Source organism: Cupressus sempervirens, chromosome 7 (genome assembly GCF_028749045.1).
Source record: "Cupressus sempervirens isolate cs-2001-9-10 chromosome 7, ASM2874904v1, whole genome shotgun sequence".
NCBI lineage: Eukaryota > Viridiplantae > Streptophyta > Pinopsida > Cupressales > Cupressaceae > Cupressus > Cupressus sempervirens.
The window spans coordinates 873489453-873514032 of NC_143124.1; positions in this window are offsets into that span (position 1 = coordinate 873489453).

The following is a 24580-nucleotide window of genomic DNA, read 5'->3' on the forward strand; positions in this document are numbered from 1 at the left end:
GAGGAGTTTGAGTTGAGTTTTTTTTGCAAGAATAGGTGCTAGAAAGGTGCTTGTAAAGTTCCTCTCAATTTGAGTTGGGGTGGCACTCTTGTAAGAACTTTCATTACAAGTGTGTTATAATCTTTATTGATTTGATAATACATTATGCAAATCTTATAGTGTGGGTTTTTTCTCCTATAAGGGTTCCCCACAATAATCACTTCGTTATGTGTTTCTTGTTATTTCATTTATGCCCTAATTTATCTCTTGAAATCTCTGTAATAGTTATGTTAAAATTTTCATAATCACCCTCTCAAGAATACTATAGGAAAAAATTCCACATATCTTTTCTTCCTTACAAGTGGCATCAGAACCTAGCCAAATCTAGTTCTATTTGATGCATACATGATTTTTGAGCTAATAAAGGTTTGAGTGGGATCTTGTGCAAATAATTTCATTTTCTATATTGCAAGATAGTAAAGATGGCAAACATGTTGGGGAGGATTGATGTGGGTACTTCTTTTTGCACGAACTTTGAAATGTGGAAGTTGAAGATGGAAGATTTGCTAATTGATCAAGATCTATGGGAAGCAGTGGATGAAAATGTCCAGAGAGTATGAAGCCAACTTTATTTGCACAATATGATGTAATGGATAGAAAAGCTAATGGTCTCATAAGATTGCATCTTGCAGACTCAATTCTGATAATTGTCTGTGAAAAATCTACTACAAAGAAGCTTTGAAGAAGTTGTAATCTTAGAGAATGGAAGAAAGTGAAAAAATAATTGAGCATCTAAAAAGCTTTAATATGTTGATAAATCAATTGACCTCAAAAGGGTTACCAATGGATGAATAAAAAAGGTTCCAAATCTCGCTATGCTCATTTCTAGACTCATGGGATAGTCTTGTCTTGGCCACAAGGAGCACTCTAGTTATCTTAAAGATGAAGGATGTTGTTAGTTCTCTATTTTTTAGGAGATGAGAGGGAAGGTCTCTCTGAAGGCCAAAGAGGCTTTGAGTGTTTAAGGAAGATCAAGAGAAAGAAGCAAGAACAAAAAGAATCTAGGACTTTCTCAGTCCAAAAGTAAGGGGAGATCAAAATCCCCTAGTAATTCCAAGGCAATTTGTTGGAACTATGGAAAATAGGGTCACTACCGAAAGGATTGCAAAGAAGAAGAAAATGAAGAAGAAACATAAGAAGAAACAAAATAAGAAAATTTTGATTTTGAGTCCAAAAAGAAAGATAGAGATGCCTTTATTGTAGCCTTGGTGATGCAGGAGCATCCTGGGTTGCATTGCTATACTGCATATTTTCAGCTTTCCTAGTTTTCACTAAGTTGTAATGTCTCAGATTGCCGAGTTCTCAGTGGGTGTTGAGTGTTTGGTGGATGCTGAGTTCATATTGATGTCGAGTTCATTTGGATATCAAGTGTCAGTATTTCGTGGAGCCTTTGTTTGTCAAGTTGTTTGTGCATAGTTTCCTATTGATGTCAACCTATGCATTTAATTTAGTGTTAGATATCTGTTTTGAGTCAACTTATGGCTTAGCCTAGCATTTAATATGAGAGTTTATTTAGTTGTATTTGTAATAGGCCAAATTCTGGCTATGCATGTGTTTAAGATACCTTGGTTAGATTCTTAAGGGGGTAACTTAGAGAGAAGGAGCAGAAAGTGAAGTTGGATCATCGAAGATTGTAATTGAAATTGACATATGGTCATAACCCAGAAGGCCTTATAGTTGGGCATGTAATGAAAGCTTTTTTTACTTCCTCTATCTCTTGAGTTGTTTATATTTGTTGTTATTTCTGCTGTGTTGACTCTATGTGGGTGGTTTGAATAGCTGGGTGTGCCTTTGGCCCTAGTTCTTCGTATCTCCCTATGTCACTTGGCTACTTGTGTAGGTGATAATGCATGGTTGATAGACTTAGGTGCATCTTTCCACATGACTCCTAATAGAATTTGGTTAAGTATAACATTTTTGATGGTGGTAAGGTGTATTTGGGTGATAACTCCTTTCTTGATATTATTGGTCATGGAAGTATTAATGTGAAATATTTAGATGGTAGAATTATAAGACTTGACAGTGTCTTACATATCCTAGGACTGGCAAGAAAGTTGTTACCTATTAGAAGAATAATAAATGAGAATACCATGTATAGTTTTCTTAAGTAGGTGTAAAACTCACAAGAGGTGCTATGGTGATAGCTAGAGGAATAAGATTGGGTACATTGTACCAACTTGATGCAAGCACAATTGAGTGCAAAAGTACTTCTGATAAGATTTTAAGAATGGTTACTTCACTGGAAATGGAGAGGGTTTCTTTTTCGAAAGATGGTAATGGGTTTTGGGTACCTAATGGTTCTATATCCATTGAATCAAAGTTTCCTATAGAGAATATATTGTTATGGCACCAAAGACTCATCCATATAGGTGAGAAGGGTCTATGAACCTCGAAAAATAAGAATCTAATTGATGGGTTGAATGATTGCAAATCTTGACTTTGATTTTTGTGAGCATTATATTTATGGTAAACAAAACCACATTCAATTTTACTTGAGCTCTCGTAAGTCTACATATATTTTGGATCTAATTCATTCACATGTAGTTTGTCCTATTGATGTTCCTTCTATTGGGAGATTAGTTTATTATGCTTCTTTCATTGATGATTATAGCAGTTATTTTATTAAGAGTAAAATTTTTTTAAAAAAATGTTTCAAAGAATTTATAGTAATGATTGAGTTGCAATCTAGAAATAAGATCAAATGTTTGAGAATAGATAATGGTGGTAAATATTGCTTCAATGATTTTGATGTATATGGTAAAGATTGTGGTATTAAGAGACATAAGAGAACTCTATATTCTCCACAAAAAAATGGGGTTACATAGAAAGAATGAACAAGACCTTGATGGAGAAGGCTAGGAATATAATGAGTGGTGCTAAAATGGAACACAAGTTCTGGGATGAAGTTGTAGCCATTGCCTATTGCCTAATTAACAAGTTTTCTACTTCATCTCTTGTTGATAAGATACCAATGGAAGCATGTTCAAGCCATAAGCCTTTATTAGACATCTAAGAGTTTTTTTTTGTGAGGCATATGCCCATGTACCAAAGGAGAATCAAACAAAATTGGATAACAAAGTTGTTAAATGTATATTCATCGGATACAATTATGGCATGAAAGGATACAAGCTTTGGGATCTTGTTGTACAAAATGTATTTTATTCAAGAAGTGCTATTTTTAGAGAAATTAAGCCTTCTTATGTTTTAGTGTAACCAAAACAAGAATTTCAAAAAATAAAGATATGATTCAACTACCTATTACACCTAAGAAAGTTGAATCAATCCCTTAGAAAGACAAGAAGTTGAGGAGAGCTCTCTGAGTTCATAATCATCAGATGGAGACAAGGAACCTAAACCTAAGCCTAAATCTAAACCTGAACTTGAGATTGTTCAAAGGTCTACTAGACCAAGAAAGCTACCTGAAAGGTGTGGTTATTGTCATGATGATTGGAAATGCATATTTTCTTTGAATGCTAATATTGATGAACCAAGACATGTAGAAGATACTCTTGGTACATATGAATGATTTTGAATCCTGAAAGATAGCCATGGGTGAGGAGATGGAAACTCTTAAGAAGAATCATACATGGGACCTTGTACCATTTCTTGAGGAATGAAAACCCATTGAATCTAAATGGGCATTCAAAAGGAAGATGGGTTTTGACTGAAGAATTGAGAATTACAAAGCATGATTGGTTGTAAAATGTTACTCCCATGTTGTGGGATTTTATTATGATGAATTTTTTCTCTTGTGGCGAAAATGATAACCATTCAATTTTTTATTTCTATTGCAATTGCTTATGATCTAGAGATTGAGAAAATAGATGTGCAAACAAACTTTCTTCATGGAGATTTGGAGGAATATATTTATATGAAACAGTTACAGCACTATGTGGTGAAAGGTAAAAGTCATTTCGTCTATAATTTGAAGAAATCCTTTTATGCTTTAAGAAAACAAGTCTTAGGATGTGGTACTATGTAGATTTGTAATTTGGCAATCCTACTATTTTGTGTCAAGAATAACTAAGATGGAAAGGTGGAACCTGTACCAAATGTATCATTTAATTAATTAATTTTTACATAAATATAAGTGAGACAACATTAATGTGTCTAACTACCCATTATAATATATCAAATGAATTGTTGTAAATGATTCTTTACATACTTCATATGAAACAAAACATTTATAGTTTTGGTATTGATCAAGCACATTAAACTTAAGAGGTACAAAGTTTGAATAAGAATTTAGGTAGGGAAATGACAGTTTAGTTGAGTTTTTCTAGTGTGCATAACAAGGGAGACAATGGTTGAGCGTGTGCTAAGTATTGTGAAATTACTAGTTATAACTTGATGTATTAATAGTACATTATTTATATTATTGTTAAAACATTAGAATTTTTTTTTTTGTATGAATAATTACTAAATTTAATTAATTCTTTTGAACTTATTTTATTTGTATATTACTTTACACCATGATGTGACTAACTCTCTATTGGGCTCATAAATTTCTCTCTATAGGTGGAAGAAAACAAGTTGTTAGGAAATATTTTATTGCCACTTATGTTTTACTATTCATCGAGTCAGATGCCCTCCAACAAAGGCAATAGGGACTTAATTAAAATCATTACATGTTTCTTATGAACTAAATGAGATGGTAGTAAGGGGTTTATATCCACCTCTTGATCTCATTACATTCATTCAAAGCATAAAGACAACTTGACATTACTTGATTTAAAGAACTAGGGGATTTTCTTAGTAGCTAAATAGATTATTAAAGTTATTAATGGGGAAGAACCTTGGAAAATCCTTGTTTGGAATAGAATTGATCTTTTCCAATATTCAAGGCAAATGGTAGGTTGTGGATTGGTTGGATAAGATATTTTGTGCTCCTCTTATTTATTTAATTAATTAATTAATTAATTTTTAAAATTCTAGTAAGGCCCCACCTAATCTCCAATCAATTTGGAAAGTATGAAAAAAGTTCACTAATCATTTGAGATGGAGAGATGCTTATCTCCAACACAATTTCAACTTTTCCACCTCATCTATTTGGTGGAACAAACTTATTTTTTAATCTTGATCAACATTTGGATTTGATTTTTCCTTAATTGTCCTATTTTCTATCAAGAAAAGGCATCAAAAAGTGGGAGATCTTTTATGGTTTAGACATCTAAAATATCCTTAAAAGTTGTTGGGAAAGTAATGTTGAGAAAACACATTTCTCAAGGTTGCAATAGTCTAGATAGTTTAAAAAATAGTTTAGAAGTTTTTCACACATTCATGCCTTAGAAAATACAAAATGAGTTGTGAAAAGATGCCTTGTTTTTAGTATAATTTAGGAGGTGTATACAAGAAAACCTAACCGTTTGGGAGCATGTGTAAATAAGAAAAGTTAGTTGCACATGTATATCAAAGATTTAACTGAGATTGAAATACAACTATCTATACTTGAGTTTCACAACCTAATGCAATCGAAATGAAAATTCCTCATGCAACCTCAAAGTAGCTCAACAAAAGGCACCCATGAGAGGCCTTGTTGGTGTGCTTTAGATTGGAGGGATGTGGATGTGCCCTTCTGAAACACAACTATGAATGAATCCCTTCAAACCAATACAAAAGAATGCAAGTATGCAAATGTGAAGCTACACTTAAAATGTATGTGAAATGCCTTCAAGCAATGGCTATAAGTGAGCCACCCTCAAAGGATTCTATGGATGTGAATGTGGATGGAAGGTAATGGAGAAAGAAACCTAAAAATATCATACTACCATGAAGATAATGCAAAATCTAGAAATTCAAGCAATGCAAACAACTACCAAAGGTTAGCTCTAAGCATAAAATCTCTAAAAACTCAAAAGCTAAACTAGCATGATAACAATGCAAATGAGAGAGATGAAAAATGATTGAGACAAAGGGCTCTATTTATAGATTTGAGAGAGGCCTTGGAGAGGTGGCATCTATGTGGCATCCACATAGGTGCCACAAGGCAGACACATGGATTAAAGGACAAAGTCATGCAAAAGTCAAAACTAGTCTTTATGATTGAGAGGCTAAAGGTTTGCTCACACATGTGTGAGCAACCTTGGGGGAAAGGAGTGGGTGACAAAGGTGTAAGAGGTGTAAATGAAGTGAAAGCTTTATTGGATCATGAGCTTCTCACATGTGTGAGCAAACACTTAAGAGCTAAAAAGGTGATTTAAAGAGGTTTAGGATAATAAAGTGGGATTAAGTAGTGGGTAGGCTTAGAAGGATGAGAGTGATGGGTGTAGACTAGGTTTTAGGATGGAATTAGGATTAAGTTAAATAAGATTTGACTTAATCATAGGATTAAAGAATTTAATAAAGTGGAGGGGATTAAATAAATTGGAATTTATTTAAAAAGGGATTTATGGAGCACTATGTATTAAATAAATTTAATACATTAGAGGGGAAGTATTTAAATTAAATTTAAATACATTAGGAAATGAACCTATTTAATTAAATAAATTTAATTTAATAAGTAGAAGAATATGACAAATATAATTAATTAATAATTAATTAATTATAATGTCATGGGAAATATTAACTAAATTAATATAGCCTTTGGGATGATTTTAAGCGTCTACAGGAGGATAATTTTTAGATGTTTTATTACATTTGTCATGATAGTTATGAGGATAAAAAATAGGGGATAAGAGTTTGGACATGAGACACTATTTTTAAACTAGTTCATGCTTGTCTTGGATAGTACAAGTTGCACATGTGTAACACTTGTCAAGGAGGTTTTGTACTTAATATTGCAGGATTGAAAGTGTTTTAGGTTTTTAGAAGCCTATACATGGAGGCCTTCGGGAGGAGTTTGAGTTGAGCTTTTTTTGCAAGAACTAGTGCTAGAAATGTGCTTTTTAAGTGTAAGAGTTTGCCTAAAGCAATAATTCAATGCCAAGATCAAGAAGCTCAGTAGATGGAAAAAGAGAGACAAATAATGATCAAATGAGAAACTCAATAATGATCAAAATGATAATGGATATCAGATGATTACATCATAGAAGTGCATGTATATAAAGGCAACTAGGATGATTAGGAGTTAGCAAAGAGATAATCATAACAACTAAACACATGTCCACCAAGAGTAGATTATCCTCCATTGTGCATGAATGTACGTGCAACAATAAGAGAATAAAAATAAAAAGGTGCATCTCGTAAAGAGATGTAGTAAACACCATGTGCTCAATTGGAGTGTAAAAAAATGTGTTGTCTACATGATAACTCATGTGAATATGCAAACTCCTAGGTGTCTACATGACAACTATTATGTTAATGAATTAACCTAAGTAAACTTAAGTAAAGTGTAAATAGTAAATACTTATTTACACCAACACCCCCCTTTAAGTGCAACTTAGGGGAATGCACTTAAGCTCACAAAAGCTAGATGATAATGCAAGATGGGTCCCAACTACTAGGCCATGTTAGGTACCCATGTACAAAATACAAAAAAACATGCAAGCTCTCACAAAGTGGAGAAAGAGAGAAGCCCTCATGGGAAAAACCCTCACCCAAAAAGAGAGATGAAAAAACAAGATGCGCGGATGGATAGAGTAATCAAGACCTCCCCATTACAACATACATCATGTATATACAATAGAGAAGTATGATAAGAACACAATCCCAGAAGAGGAAAAGGTCCCTCACCGTAAGAGAGAAGAAGTAGAAGAAGAAGAAATGAGACAAGGTAGTCCCCCCTCAATATAGAATGCTCATCAGTGATAGTTTCTCCAAAATGAATGTAGAAGTTGATCCATGACTACTAAATGATGTTCCTCTCCTTAGGAAGAAACAATGTCATAGGTACATATGAGATGCTTCTCCAATGTGTAGAAAGAATCCTTAAGATGAATGACGTCTCTAAAACTTGCTCAATTGTCCCCGTGTCGATACTGATGGTCAACCCTTCCAACATTGCTAAAAATAACATGTTTGGATTTAGCAAAGATGGATGTAGAACATATCTCAAAGAACCATCTATCTCCTCAAATGATAAAGAGACCTCCTACAACTACTGTACATAAGAAGCCACAATCATATCAACCTTATAAGATTGATCATGTAGAGAATGGACAAGAGGGTCAAAGTGTTCCCTTGTAACAACTGAAGAAGGGCCATCTTCATCAAAGAGAAGATGTATATCATCAATAATGTCTCCCAAATATGCTTTGTAGAACTCCACAAAAAAAACTTGAAATGTCTATCAAGTAGTCATCCCTTGATGCTGGAACTAGAAGACAAGGTGTACCCAATTGAGTTGAATTACATGGACCTATCACTATACCAATATATGTGTGTGGAATGTTTTGATGTTGTGACCTTGTCCTGCATCTGCCAGAAGGATCCCCCACAAGTGAGCCAATTGAATCACTATCAAAATTGTCACTATCAGTTTCCACAACGTATGAAGTATAGAGAGGATTAGAGGATAAGCTAGGTGAACTTTCCTCTTTATGAATATTTGATGAGTCTCAGGATCCATAAGTCTATATTCCTTAACACTTTCTTCATATCCAATGAAAGTACAAGGCCTTGGTGGTGGTGCCTTGCATTCCCTTGAAGATATGTGTGCCCAAGCTAGACAACCAAAAACTTGAAAGTGTTTCACAACTGGTTTTCTTCCACACCATGCCTCAAAAGGAGTCATTCCATTTAAGACATTATGAGCAGACCTTTTAAGGATGTGATTGGAACTACTTATAGTTTCTACCTCAAGTGATGGATCAAGAGACTTAGCTTGAATCATGTAACTTGCCATACTTTAGAGTTCTAATCCTCATTACTGTAACACTTGTCTTTTGTGGACTAAATGCTATAGGATTTTGAGATCAATACCCTCAAGTTCACAAAAGTCTCTAAGTCTTGAGTTCACATATCTACTTTCATTGTCCATACAAAGAACCTTGATGACTTTACTTGATTTCTTCTCAACATGACTCTTTAAGGCTAGAAACTTATCAAACACTCCATTCTTATGACCAAGAAAGTAGACCCATGTGTAGCATGAAATGTCATCAATGAAAGCGAGGACATAGTGACCCTTGCTAACTAATATCACTGAAAAAGGGGCTGCTAGAAAAGTATGAACCAACTCAAGAACTATTGATGCTCACCAAGACTTCCCTTTGTCAAAATTCTCTTCTAGATGCATATCTATTGAACAAGTTGAACATTCACCCTTAGATGTTGATTGTAGGCAGACATCTGACCATATTTTTTGAGCTAAGCTAATGAAGATAGCAAAAGGAAAGATGTCCATACTATTCATGCCATAATTTACTTTGTGATTGTGAATGTGTCAACAAGGCATGCGAAGGAGACTTAGGCACAAAGTGGGAGAAAGAATAAATCCTTGTGTCATGATTAACTTTACCCACAACAACCAATTAATCATCCTTAAGACTTCGCACCATTCTTGAATCAAGAAGGAACTCAACTTTATTTCCACCTCCACAGTGAGTGATTTGGTAAATTGAAAGGAGATTTCCATCTCAACTTGTCCTTTCCCTTCAACTTCCACTTGTATATCATTCCCTACAAATATGTGAGGTACCTTAAGATTGCTCCAATGAAGAAAAATGTCCTTTTGAAGAACCCATATGATGTGAAGCACCCAAGTCAAGAATCCATTCCCCTAAAGAACTTGAACTTTCCATAAGTGCTTGCCCTTTTCCCTTTGAAGTGGATGGATTTGAATCCTTGGAAGCATTTGGCACATTGATTTTGTTCTTCCTAAGTAATTCTTCCAACTCATCTATTCTCTTAGTCTTGCAATGATGCTCATCATGATTTGGTTTCTTGCAATATGCACAAAATAATTTATCCTTCTTGTTGTTGTTTCCCTTCTTATTGGAAGAAGAATTTTCTTGTTGTGAGGAGGAAGATTGTTGTGTCTTTGATTGTGATTTTGGCTTCCACTTCTTTTTTTTGTTGTTGGTGAAACTTTTTCCACCTTGATTTGTTTGGTTCTCATTACTAGCCACCAATGCCTTGGACTTTGATGACTTGAGAATTTTCATACTTATCAACTTGGATTATTCCAACATCAACATTTCAGAAAATGCATCAAATGAAGGCTTAGTAAAGGCACTTCCCATAGTCAACTTGTGAGTGTTGTAACTTGAAACAAAAGATGCATACTTTAAAGGTAGCCTCTTCAAGATGTGATGAATCAATCTATCATCCTTCATGGGATTAGCACAATCCTTAAGTAGTTCTCTCAACTCATTGACTTTGTTGACATAGGCTTGAATTGTGTGAAAATTTGTAAGATCTAAGAGAAATAGATCATCGTCAATTTGGAATCCCTTTTCCTCATCCACCTTACCATACAACCCTTCAAGTTTGTCCCAAGCACCCTTGGCATTCTTAAAGTTGGAAATGTGGAAGAAGAGATCTCTATGAACACAACTCCTAATAATTCCTAAAGCCTAGTTGTCTTTAATTTTCCAATCAACTTTTGCATCAACATCAGTGGGTTTTACAATTGTACCATCAACATATAGATTTAAAACTTTTCCCATTAGTCTATTCCACACAATATCTCTCCATGTAGTATAATTGTGTGAAGTTAAAAGTGGAGTTTTAGGTGAACCCATGATGCAAAAATTAAAAGAGCACAAGAGAGACACAAGAACACAAGATACTCAATCAAAGAACCCCCCCAAAAGTGATGCTTTTGGCACTTTATATGTAGTGTGTTTACAATTTCCACTTGCCAAAATAGACCAAAGTGATCTTCTAATTTTGATGATTACAACATAAAAGATGAAGCTATAGTGGATTCAAGTACATAAGACACCAGATCTCTCAAGGATCTAAATAAGTACAAGTGCTAAAATATGTCAAAAATGACCAAATGCTGAAAGTACAATATCTACTTAAAGTTGCTCCAATTTGATACCAAATCTGAAAAGTAGATGAAAAAACATGCACTTTCAAAAAAAACAACACTTGAAAATGTCTTCGTATGAGCCCAAACAAAGCCTCTGAAGTTGCTGAAAGGAGGATTGCTCAACAACAATCACCAAAATATATGAATTCTTCTCAATCCATGCATCAAATCAGAAAAATAATTACACTACTAAAATATTTAGGAGATTCTACCCAAAATTTTAAAAAAATTGCTCAGAGAAAGGACTTAAAATGGGCAATTTAGAGCCTTTCAAAGATAGAGTGCAAAACCAAAACTCAAGATGGTGAAGTTTGAGATATTCGCAAAATTGTTGATGTCATCAATTCAAAGGACTTAAACTGACAATTAAAAGGTTGTTAGCATAGTTTAATAAACCCTAGAAATGAGGACGCAATAATTATCAAATTTAACACAATGAACTGCTTATGCAATCTTAGCTAAAATTGATGTATTTAAGGCTTCCACAACGAAAACATTAAAAAAATGGCCCAAATTCGAATGACACCCAACAAATTTAGACTATTTGAAAAGTGTCAAAAAGCAAATTTAATGAAGAATACTAGTCCATGCATAGGGATCTGAATGGCGCAAATCGAAGCTCAGATTGGGAAAGTTGTGATCTCGATATAACTAAATTGTTTGCGCTAGGCTATTGAATAGATCACAGATTTCCACATTGACAACTTAGTAGCCCAAATGGAAGTACCACACAATCTTGGGAGTTGCCTCGGTGAAACCTTCAATTCATGTAGATCAGTGACTTCAATATTATATGCCAATGATGATGCAATCTTCTATGGTCTATGTTTCCAGTGCTTGAGCTTCGATGCTTAAATCACTGCGTCCATAGTTAGATCGGGAGATGCTATCTAGATGGTGGTTGCAGTCAATGTCATGCCCAATGGTGTCCAAGATGCAAGAGTCTCCATGTGACACCTATGAATGTCAAATCATGCTCAAGTTGGATCACAAAAGGCCTGCACAACTGATGTGTTGCATAGAGCGAAGGTAAAACTAGATTTGTGCGAGGATGGGTCAATTGCCACCAATTTTGTCTAACATCTAACGATTGTGTATGATCACTAAATGTTAGATTTGTCATCTGAAATTTTGAAAAATATGTTGATGTTCACAAGTCACAAATGGAGCTTGACATTAAAACTTGCAGGTGGATCTCGCACTCGGTAGGGAGAAGCACTCACTGAAAATAGTTGGCTATGGCGCCACAAATTTTATAGGAAATGCCAAATGAACGGGTTACCATACCACAACTTGTAAGATCATCATCAAGAAGATCAAATGTAATCTTCCAAATCTTCCAAATTGACAAATCGGGCCTCCAAGTCTGATTTGCAAAAAAAATTGCATTAGATTTGACTTTTACCCAACGTAGGAAAATTTATAGTCAAAATTTGTGGAAACGACCACCCGGACGCAATGGTGAGGTTAGATCTTGCTCAAAACACTCCCAATAATTGCAAATATCCCAATTTTGAATCATGGTCCTCCAAAATGAAGCAAAATGAAGTCTCTAATGGCTATGCAATGAAGCTCCTATGGCTCTCATACCATGTAAGAGTTTTCCTAAGGCAATAATTCAACGCCAAATGCCTAAGGCAATAATTCAATGCCAAGATCAAAAATCTCAATAGATAGCACAAGAGAGATAAATAGTGATCAAATGTGAATCTCAATAATGATCAAAATGATAATGGATATCAGATGATTACATCATAGAAGTGCTTGTATATAAAGGCAACTAGGATGACTAGGAGTTAGCAAATAAACAATCATAACAACTAAGCACATTCCACCAAGAGTGCATTATCCTCCATTGCGCATAAATGCACATGCAACAATGAGAGGATAAGAATAAAAAGGTGTATCTCGTAAAGAGATGTAGTCGACAACATGTGCTCAATTGGAGTGCAAACAATTGTGTTGTCTACATGATAACTCATGTGAATATATGCAAACTCCTAGGTGTCTACATGACAACTAATATGTTAATGCATTAACCTAAGTAAACTTAAGTAAAGTGTAAATAGTAAATACTTATTTACATCAACATAAAGTTCCTCCCAGATTAAGTTGGGGTGACACTCTTGTAAGAACTTTCATTGCAAGTTTGTTGTAATCTTTATCGATTTGATAAACATTATGCAAATCTTACAGTGTGGGTGTTTTCTTCTATAAGGGTTTCCCCATAATAATCATTGTGTTATGTGTTTCAGATTGCTATTTCATTTATGCTCTCATTTATCTCTTGAAATCTTTTTAATAGTTATGTTGAGATTTTCATTATCATCCTCTCAAGAATAGTGTAGGAATCAATTCCACATACATTTTCTTCCTTACAAATGGCATCAGATCTTGGCCAAATTTGGTTCTATTTGATGCATACATGATTTTTGAGCTAACAAAGGTTTCAGTAGGATCTTGTGCAAAGTATTTTATTTTCTATATTGCACATTAGTAAAGATGACACACATGTTGGGGGGGGGGGGGGGTGGGTGGCGGCGGTGGTGGTGGGGGTTTGATGTAAAAAAAATTTTGGCATGAACTTTGAAATGTGGAAGTTAAAGATGGAAGAGTTGCTGATTGATCAGGATCTATGGGAAGCAGTGGATGAAAATGTTCAAAGGCCTTTGAGTCCAACTTTAGTTTTACAATATGATGTAATGGATAGAAAAGCTAATGGTCTCATAATATTATGTCTTGTATACTCAATTTCAATAATTGTCCATGAAAAATCTAATGTAGAGAAGCTTTGAAGAAGTTGTAATCCTTGAGAATGGAAGAAGGTGGAAAAATATTTAAGCATCTAGAAATTTTTAATATGTTGATAAATCAATTGACCTCAAAAGGGGTGCCAAGATGCAAAAAAAAGGTTCCAAATCTCGCTATGCTCATTTATAGACTCATGGGATAGTTTTGTCATGGCCACAGGGAGAACTGCATTTATCTTAAAGATGAAGGATATTGCTAGTTATCTACTTTTTTAGGAGGAGAGAAGGAAGTTATCTCTAAATGCCAAAGAAGATTTGAGTGTTCAAGGAATATCAAGAGAAAGAAGCAAGAACAAAAAGAAGCTTAGCCTTTCTAAGTCCAAGAATAAGGGGAGTTTAGAATCCCCTAGTAATTCCAAGCAAATTTGTTGGAATTGTGGCAATCACGGTCAGTACTAAAAGGATTGCAAAGAAGAAGAAAAACAAGAAGAAATTTTTGATTTTGAGTCCAACAAGGAAGATGGAGATGTCTTTATTGTAGCATTGGCTACTCGTACATGTGATAATGCATGGTTAATAGACTTAGGTGCATCTTTCCACATGGCTCCTAATATAATTTGGTTTAGTAAGTATACAAATTTTGATGGTAGTAAAGTGCATTTGGGCGATAACTCCTTTCATAATATTATTGGTCATGGAAGTATTAATGTGAAAATTTTCAATGGTAGAATTAAAATATTTGATGGTGTCTTGCATATCCTAGAACTAGAAAGAAATTTGTTATCTGTTACAAAAATAATAGGCAAGAATGCAATGTATAGTTTTCTTAAGCATGTGTAAAAATAACAAGAGGTGCTATGGTGATAACAAGAGTCCATTAAGATTGAGTACATTGTACCAACTTGATGCATGCACAATTGAGTGCAATAGGACTTTTAATAAGATTTTAAGAATGGCTACTCCGTTGGCAAAGGAGAATGTTTATTTTTTGGTAGATGGTCATGGATTCTAGGTACCCAAGGGTTCTATATCTAGTGAATCAAAGTTTCATGTAGAGAAGATATTGTTGGCACCAAAGACTCATCCATATAGGTAAGAAGGGTCTATGAACCTTGAAAAATAAGAATCTAGTTGATGGGTTGACTAATTGCAATCTTGAATTTGATTTTTCTGAGCATTATATTTATGGTAAATGAAACCACATTCAATTTTACTTGAGTTCTCATAAGTTTGCCTATATTTTGGATGTAATTCATTAAGATGTATTTGGTCCTATTGATGTTCCTTCTATTGGTAGATAAATATATTATGCTTCTTTGATTGATGATTTTAGTAGTTATTTTCTTAAGAGTAAATATTTTTTCTAATAATGATTGGGTTGTTGTTGGAATTACAAGTAGGAAAGATAAACTTCTGGGGGGGGGGTGGGTGGGGTGAATCAATAGTTAAAACATGAACCCATAAAACTTTTCACCACTCATCCATCTCATGCATTCAATAGATAAACCAAAATAACTTGTAAAAAACATTCATCTAAATCATGTAAACATATAAGAAATCACACATTTGACACCAGATATGATTACCCATAAACCCTCCAAAGAGAAGATAAAACTTGGGTTGGGATAAAACCCACAATTCTTTACTACTATAGCAATAAAGTGTAGCTAATTAAGGTTACAATGGTTTGACCATGAATCATGATCTACCTTATGAAAGGCCTTCCCTATTAAAGGCTTACAAGGACTATTAAGTCCCACCTTGTTAGAGGATTTCAACACCTTGTTAGAAGTGTGTCTGGCTAAAGGACTTATGAATATCCACTTGGAATGTCACCTTGTTAAAGGATTTACAAAAATCTGTTAGGACCACTCCACCTAAAAGATTTAACTAAAATCACCTGTTAGGATGTTCCAGCATAGATCTTGTGATTGGCTTTGGTTGTTTGATTAAAGATCAAATATGTATAGTGTTCTTCTTGATCCTTCTTGATCTGATGTGACAATTTTTGTATCCTTCTGTTCTTATTCTCCTCCAATTGATTCTGCAATTCACTCTCTATAACTTCTAAGTCTCCATGAATGCTTTGTTTTTGCATGTAAACTTCTCTATTCTTCTCCTTCAATTCCTGACACACTCATATGAAGTTTAGGGTTTCATCCTCCTTAAGAAGACTAGAAGACTTAGGGTTAGGTATGAATCTATGACTAAGATTCATCCATTTTGCCACTTAATCCTTCCTATTTTTGATTGGTTGCATGTAATTACATAGGGAATCCACATATAGATTCATCCTTATCTTCAAAAGATTGTTTTCTTTTCTTTGGTCGACTAAAAAATGGTTTACATAGTTGTTTGTGCAATCACAAACAAGTATGTCCAATCTATGTTACTCGACACTTGAAGTTACTCATGCTTGACACATACTGTAATCTTGTTTCTGACTCAACACCTGAACTTCTCATCATCTACTGTTTACTTGGCACTTGAATCAGTCGGCATGGTCTATCTGCTTGGCACTTGAGTGACTCGAAACACATTGAAACTCGACACGATCTTGTATTTACATATTATAATTGGCATGTATTACTAGTTCAGCATGAACTTATTAAATGACTTAAGTGTGTTGACACTCAATTGTCAAAACCAATCTAAGATCAATAGTTGCAATCTAGAAAGAAGATCAAATGTTTGAGAATAGCTAATGGTGTTGAATATTGATTCATTGATTTTGATGCATTTAGTAAAGATTGTGGTATTAAGAGACATAAGAGAATACTATATTCTCCACAACAAAATAGAGTTTTAGAAAGAATGAACAAGACCTTAATGGAGAAGGCTAGGAGTATGTTGAGTGGTGCTAGAATGGAACACAAGTTCCGGGATGAAGTTTTAGCCATTGCCTACTATCTAGTAAAAATATCTCCTACTTCATCATACCAATGGAAGCATGGTCATCCACGAGCCTTTATTTAGACATCTCAGAGTTTTTATTTTATTTTGAGGTATATGTCCATGTCCTAAAAGAGAATCAGACAAAATTAGATAAAAAAATTGTTAAATATATATTCATAGGATACAATTATGGCATGAAATGATACAAGCTTTGGGATCTTGCTGTACAAAATATACAAGAAGTGTTATTTTTAGAGAAATTAAGCCTTCTTATGTTTTAGTGTAACCAAAACAAGAAGTTCAAAAAAGAAAGATATGATTCAACTACCTATTACACCTAAGAAAGTTGAATTGATCCCTTAGGAAGACAAGAAGTTGAGAAGAGCTCTACGAGTTCATAATCATTAGATCAAGAAGATGAACCTAAATCTAAGCCTAAATATGAACTTGAACTTGAGATTGCTCCAAGGTCTACTAGACCAAGAAAACTACCTAAAAGGTGTGTTTATTCTCATGATGATTGGAAATGCATATTTTCTTTTAATGCTAATATTGATGAACCAAGACATGTAGAAGAGACTCTTGGTACATATGAATGATTTAGAGTCCTGAAAGATAGCCAAGGATGGGGAGATGAAAACTCTTAAGAGGAATCATGCATGGGAAATTGCACCATTGCCTGGGGAATGGAAGACCATTGGATATAAATAGGTGTTTAAAAGGAAGATGGATTTTAGTGGAAGAATTGAGAATTACAAAGAATGATTGGTTGCAAAAGGTTACTCCTAGGTTGCAGGATTTTACTGTGGTGAAATTTTTCTCCTATGGTGAAAATGAGAACCATTCAATTTTTTCTTTCTATTGCAATTTCTTATGATCTAGAGATTGAGAAAATAGACGTGAAAACAAATTTCCTTCCTAGAGATTTGGAGGAATAAATTTATATGACAAAACTAGAGAACTATGTGATGAAAGGTAAAAGTCATTTTGTCTATAAGATGAACAAATCCTTTTATGCTTTAAAAAAAAGTCTTAGCATGTGTTACCATAAATTATATGTGTGTGTGTGTGTGTGTTCATCTTGGGATTTGTGCAGTCTAAATCTAATCACTGCATATATTTCAAATTCGATGGTGATCATTTCCTAGTTATTGTCTCATATGTTGATGACAAGTTGTTCATTAGCAAAGGAAAAAGCTTGATTGTAGAATTAAAATCTCAACTCTTAGTGAATGTTGAAATGAAAGATCTTGGTGTAGCAAGACACATTCTAGGGATGGAGATTAAAAGAGATACAAAAAATAAAGGTTTTGGCTAGGCCAAAGTATGTTGGCATTGTACCAAAAATATTCAATATGCATGATTCTAGACCATTGTGTGTTCCTAGCACTATGGGAACACAACCTACTCGTTCATAATATCGTACATCATCGTTGGAGATAAAAGACATAGATTGAGTACCATATCAAAGTATTGTTGGAAGTTTGATGTATGCTATGGTTTTCACAAGAGCAGACATGGCCTAAGCAATGGGAGTTCTTTCTCATTTCATGTCTAATTCATGAAGAGCACATTGGGATGTAGTAAAAATATTTATAAGATATTTGTAGGGTACCTCAGAGTACTCTATATGTTTTAATAGAATAGGAAATGAGAATTCCTTAGATATTAGTGACTATGTGGATTTAGAATTGGCTAGATATCTTGATGTAAGAAGATTAATTAGTGTATATTTATTTGCATTATACAGTGGTACAATCAATTGGATGAGTAAGCGACATGAGGTGGTCATTTTATCCATTACAAAAGCATAGTATATATGAGCTACTCATGCCTACAAGGAAGACATTTATCTCAAGAGATTATGTACAAATATAGATTTCAAACATGCTATAGTGACAATTTATAATGACAATAATAGTGCAATCTACCTAGCAAAGAACCAGACATTTCATGCCATGACCAATCTCGTTAACTCAACATTTCATGTCATAACCAAGCACATTAACCCAAAATTTCATGCCATGACCAAACGCATTGATGTGCAATATCATTTTGTGAGAGATATGTTTGAGGATGACATGGTGGAGTTGGAGAAGGTAGAACCCTTGGTGAATGTCATTGATTCTTTAACTAAGCTCATGAGAACATAGAAGTTTAGATGGTGCTTGGAGTCTTGACCCTTTTTTCTACCCCTAGAAGTTAAGTCCATGATAGTATAGACCCCTTGACTCTTACAAGGTATTAGACAACTGGGAGGATGTTGAGAAATCATGTGTCTCAACCTTGCAATATTCTAGATATTTCCAAAAGTAGTTGGATAGTTCTCTACATGTTGATGTCTTGGACAAGATAAAATAATTTGTCAAAAGATACCCTATGCATAATATAATATAGGAGAGCCATTTTTAGATGTTCTACGAAACTTGGTGTGACAATTATGAGGGTCAAGAATAGATGATATGAGTTTGGATGTGAAACACTTTTAACATGGTTCATGCATATCTTTGGAAACACAAGTCATGCATGTACACCATGTATCAAGAAGGTTTTGCACATGGTATTACAAAACTACAAGTGGTTTCCAAGTTGTGAGAATACTATAAAAGGAGGGCTTGGGGAGGAGTATGAGTATTGAGTTTTGTTTTCAAGAATGGGTGCCAGAAGGTTTCTTGTGAAGTTCCTCCCAATTTGAGTTGAGGTGACACTGTTATAAGAACTTGCATTGCAAGTGTGTTGTAATCTTCATTGGTTTGATAATACATTATGCAAATCTTATAGTGTGGAGTTTTTCTCCCTTAAGGGTTTCCACACAATAATAATTGTGTTATGTTTTTTTTGTTATTTTATTTATGCTCTCATTTATCTCTTAAAATATTTGTAATATTTATGTTAAAAATTTACATAATCATACTCTCAAGATTAGAGTAGAAAGTGATTCTACATACCCTTTTTGCCTTACAAGTAAATGTAAAAACTTAAGATATGTAAAATGATTGCATCTAAGTTTTAAATTTTTATGTAGATAAATTAGATGCAAATTAGAATTATGTATAAAATAAGACATGATGGGTTCACCAACATGATATGTAGACAAGGAGCTTCTAGCATAATAATGTAGATTAAGATCTCAAATCTCGATGACATATCATTAGAAGCATAAACTAGGTTCAATTATAGTCCAAATAAGAGATTTGACCATTGGGTGGTTTATTATTATTTTTTTGTAATTAAATTAATATTTTGATTTGAATCTAAATAATTTAGGTTAAATTATAGAAAAATTATGAATTTCAATATAATTGTAAAATAATAATTAAAAACCAACAGATGAGCCAAATCTAGAAATAAGGTAGAGAGAGAAGCCTATATATGATTGAAAGTTTTGGAAATGGGAGGAGGGTACCCTAATTTGAGGATGTCTTGGTCAACAAAAAGTTATAGATTTAGGATCAAGAGGTCTTTTTGTTAAGAAGTAAAGTCTGCACACAATTTGTTACGAGGGGGGGGGGAATCAATTGTGAGCAAATATAATTAAATCCAAACTTATTAAAATGATCACAAATAATTAGAATAATGATGCACAATAATAAGAAACTATAGACCATAACACAATGATTTTGTTGACTAGGAAAACCTTTAATTAGAGGAAAAACCCAATGGTGATGGTACCCACATGATAATATACTAGTATATAAGTTCCTTGTGAAAGAAGGTGACCCTTTAGTATTCAAATATAGTTTATTTAGTACAAAAATATCTATTAGGAGACTTTGAACCCTTTTTAGAAAATTCTAACCTTGTTAAATGTTCATGAGAACAAGTAGACCCATTGTCCAAATTCACTGAAAAAAGTGAAAGATAGATCTTTTAGGATAACATATCCAATAAGCATGAACTGTTTGATTTGAATCTTACTTGCCAAAACAATTCTTTGAAGTCCTCAAAATCCAAATAAATACCCTTCTCTACTCTATAATCCAATATTAAGGCTCGCATCTACGCATCCCATATGTACGTCCTAAGCAAGGAGAACATCTTTCCTTTATACCCAACACAAATAATTAATTATGTAATCCTATTAGAGCTTCCTAGATGTACAATCAATGACATAGCATCATGCTAATGCATACATGCCTTAATAAGCCTCTATATACAAATCACATAAAATGTCCTACATGATACAATAAGAATATTTACCAATAATATTCCATAGGCCACAACAACCCATTCAATTGCCAAGAAAATACATCACACATTACACACCAACAAATTTTCCAAAGTAAGCCAAATGACTCACAAAAATGAACATTCGTCCACAAATAAGTCTTCTACCATATTCCATCATCATCATCATTAGTTCCTTCTCACCATCAAGATATAGCAAAAATATTGTAACTGGCTCTGTCACATTTTCCTGTACACTAGTATGCTACTTGATGAAGGATGCTCTAATACCACTTGATGAAGGTGTTGGGTGATGTGACGCACTCCCCTACCCACAGGTGGTTAATTATGTGGTGTTCCATGTTCACTAACAGTCATGGCTTTTGGTGCAACGGCAAATGGGCCCTACAATTGGTATCAGAGCCTGGTTTTGGCTTGGTCATGGGTTCAAATCTCCCAGGTGCCTTCCCAACCTGCGTAAGCACCTGGTATGTGCGTCGAGGGGGAGATTGTTGGGTGATGCGATGCGCTCCCCTGCCCACAGGTGGTTTATTATGTGGTTTTCCATGTTCACTAACAGTCATGGCTTTTGGTGCAATGGCAAATGGGCCCAATAGAAGGGTCTCTCTAATGCCAATGGTGAAGGTCCACACCACCCTTACCAACTCACAAAAAAAAAAGACAACAATATGGAGACAAGGAGAAGACAAAATGCTTCATAAAGCATGCTTTTATTATACCTAAAAATCCTTACAATATTCCCCAAATGAGAGAACTCCAAATTCTTACAATATAAGAGAGGTTCCACACTAAGAGCTTCCAACTAGCTTGCACACCAAGAGCTTCTACACAAGAAGAGCTTACAACCAAAGAGCTTGAACTCAAAGAGATTCAATAGAAAGAGCTTCCTAATCTCCACAAAACAAACTCTAACCCAACAAGAATATTGCCTAAAGTACAAGATAGACATGATGTCTACACTCATTCTTCCACACAAAGGTAATTTCACATAGCCAAATCTATCAACCATTGCATATGTTGAACATATATGTAGCATGTGATATATAGAATATGAGTCTTTGATGAACCAAAGAATATATGTTGTCATTAATGATAAAACCTTGGTAGCCTATGATATATGTCTCAAAGAATATATAGCACATTGGTATGCTACCAATATTCACAAAATAAACTCCAACTCAACAAAAATATCACATAAAGTACAACATAGACATGATGTCTACACTCGTTCTTCCACACAAACGTAAGTTTACATACCCAAAAATGTCAACCATTGCATATGTGGAACTAATAAGTAGCCTATGATGTAGAACTTGAGTCTACCATGAACCAAATAGTATATGTTGTCATTACTGATAAAACTTTTCATCAATCCAACATCTCTACAACTCTCCTAAGTTCCAACAATATCCTCTATTCCCAACAATCTCCTCCTTTGGCATTGATGGCAACATATGGTGAAAAATAATCAAATCCAAAAGTGATCATCAGAATACATTTTTTTGAATATCCCCATCATGTACAATCTTCAAGGTTTTCATGCACGTGCCTTCCTATATGAAAGGTTTTTAACAAATTCTCTCCCCCTTTGCCATCAATGCCAAAGGAGTCAATATGTCAAATATCAATAATCTCTCCCCTCAAGGAAGTTCCCTCATAAGCAATATCTCCCCCTTTGATGATGAATTCTTCAAAGTACCTACATTAGATCGAGCCAATCTATGACCAAAAACCATGCCATTGCCAACAATCCACCTCCCAATGTCACTCATCACAACCTATGTAGATTTGAACGTGTGACCAAGCTCTAATACCATAATTATAATAGTCAGGGTTGTCATTGCACCAAAAGTTTGACCTATCAATGTTCGATACAACCAATAGTCTTATAGAGCCATAAGAGGTGATTAAGTTGTGCCTCAAACCCCGTGAGAGACATTGGCCCATTGCTAACACTTTTAGTCTAGATCTTTTCAATAATTAGGTGAAGAGAGCTAGAAACAAGATCAAGACATCCTAGTCTAAGGGTTTCTATCTACCAGTCTCAGTCTCTACACATTTCTAGCCCCCTCCATGATCATATTTTAACTTGCACACATCAGGGGAATACTTTATTTTGCAAGCCTCGTGTTGGTGTTCCCTCCTGCATAACAACTATGGTTGATGAAAAAGTGAGATTATCCTTAGGAAGGACAAAAGCTAAATATAATTGAAATGCCAAATTAGCATGAATATACCTTAGAATCAATAATGGTGGTGATGTGATTTTCTTCAAAAAAGTCTTCTTAATGCAATAATAAGAAAAAACGTAACATAGTCCATCGTGAAGTCATACTCGAAGATAGATTGTTGAGAATTTTTGCTTCTTTTACTTAGGTCTACTCTTGAAAGAATTAAATTAGGACTCTTGAATTGTGATAATTGTTGAATGGATTAAACTTTACGAATGATAAAAAAATGCTTTATATAGGGTTCTCAAGGTGTTTTGAATTCAAGCCTATATGAATAATCACATGAAAATATCATTGATTGAATAAAAAATGATATAGGTTAACACTCACATGCATTTGAGGTCGAACCCCCTTTTGGAGGGACTAAGGTATTAGAGGACCTAGTCAACTTAGACTAGTTGTTGAGCACTTTAGTCCTCTCAACTGAGGACTAGAGAAGGTGGTGTAAGAGTATCTAGACCAAGGACAAAGAATCTTATCTCAACATTAACTTGACAATTTTTGTATCTAGTATAAATCCCAAATATTCTTGGAATGATCCAAGAGAAGGCATATTATGCCAAGGGCCCAAATAGATTGAAATTGTAAATGGTTACTATTTATGATAGTACAATTAAGTAACTAATCTTAAATTTAAGCTATAGTATTTATATGACATTATTTTTACCACATGGTTCAAACCCCATTATGATATTATTGTTGAGTGGTTATGTTGAAAAGGTCCACCTATTTGTGACATCGTCAACTCATTTGCACTTCTTTTAAACAAATAAAAAATTAGAAAAGCATAACTTAACTCTTAAAAAGTAAAATGACTAATTATTTTACTATTTTACTATTCATTGATTTTAATGTGTAAAAATGTAATTTTTTTTCTTAGATTCTAATTATATCATGCTTTAGTTTCTCTTGTTTTTCTTTTAATTTATTTTTAAAATTTTGATACTCCACTTTATTTTTTGATTATATAATTCTATAAATTTGTATCCTACTTTTTTATTTTATTCTAATTCTTTTATTATACTAGTATTATTCTAAGATTTTTCTTTTAATTTGTATTATATTATTTTGTGATTCCTCTTTTTTATATTTGATTCTAAATTTTATCATTATTTTGATACACCATCCTAAAACTTTTTCTTTTCAATTTAATCTAAGCTTATTTTATTGTATTATTTTTAATTTTAAAATATTTTATTAAAAAATTATTTAAGTGTTCTCTTCATTTATTTTAAGAGTCTTTAATTACTTTACTTCTTTCTATATAACTATACCATCCACCAATCTTAACAGTATTAGATTACTAGAGTCTAATGAAAATAAACACAAATCTCACCATGTCAATAGTTTATTTTGATTTATTGAATATTTATTAGAATATGAAGGTTGAGATAAAAAGGAATATGGGAAGACTACAACAAGGGGGTATTAGAACCTTAATCGCTTGAACAAATGCATAATCAAATGGTAAGACAACCTTGACAATTCATAATAAAGCGGCTAAAGCAATCAAGTTGAGTAGAAACAAATCTATTCAAATTATAGAATACATAGAACAT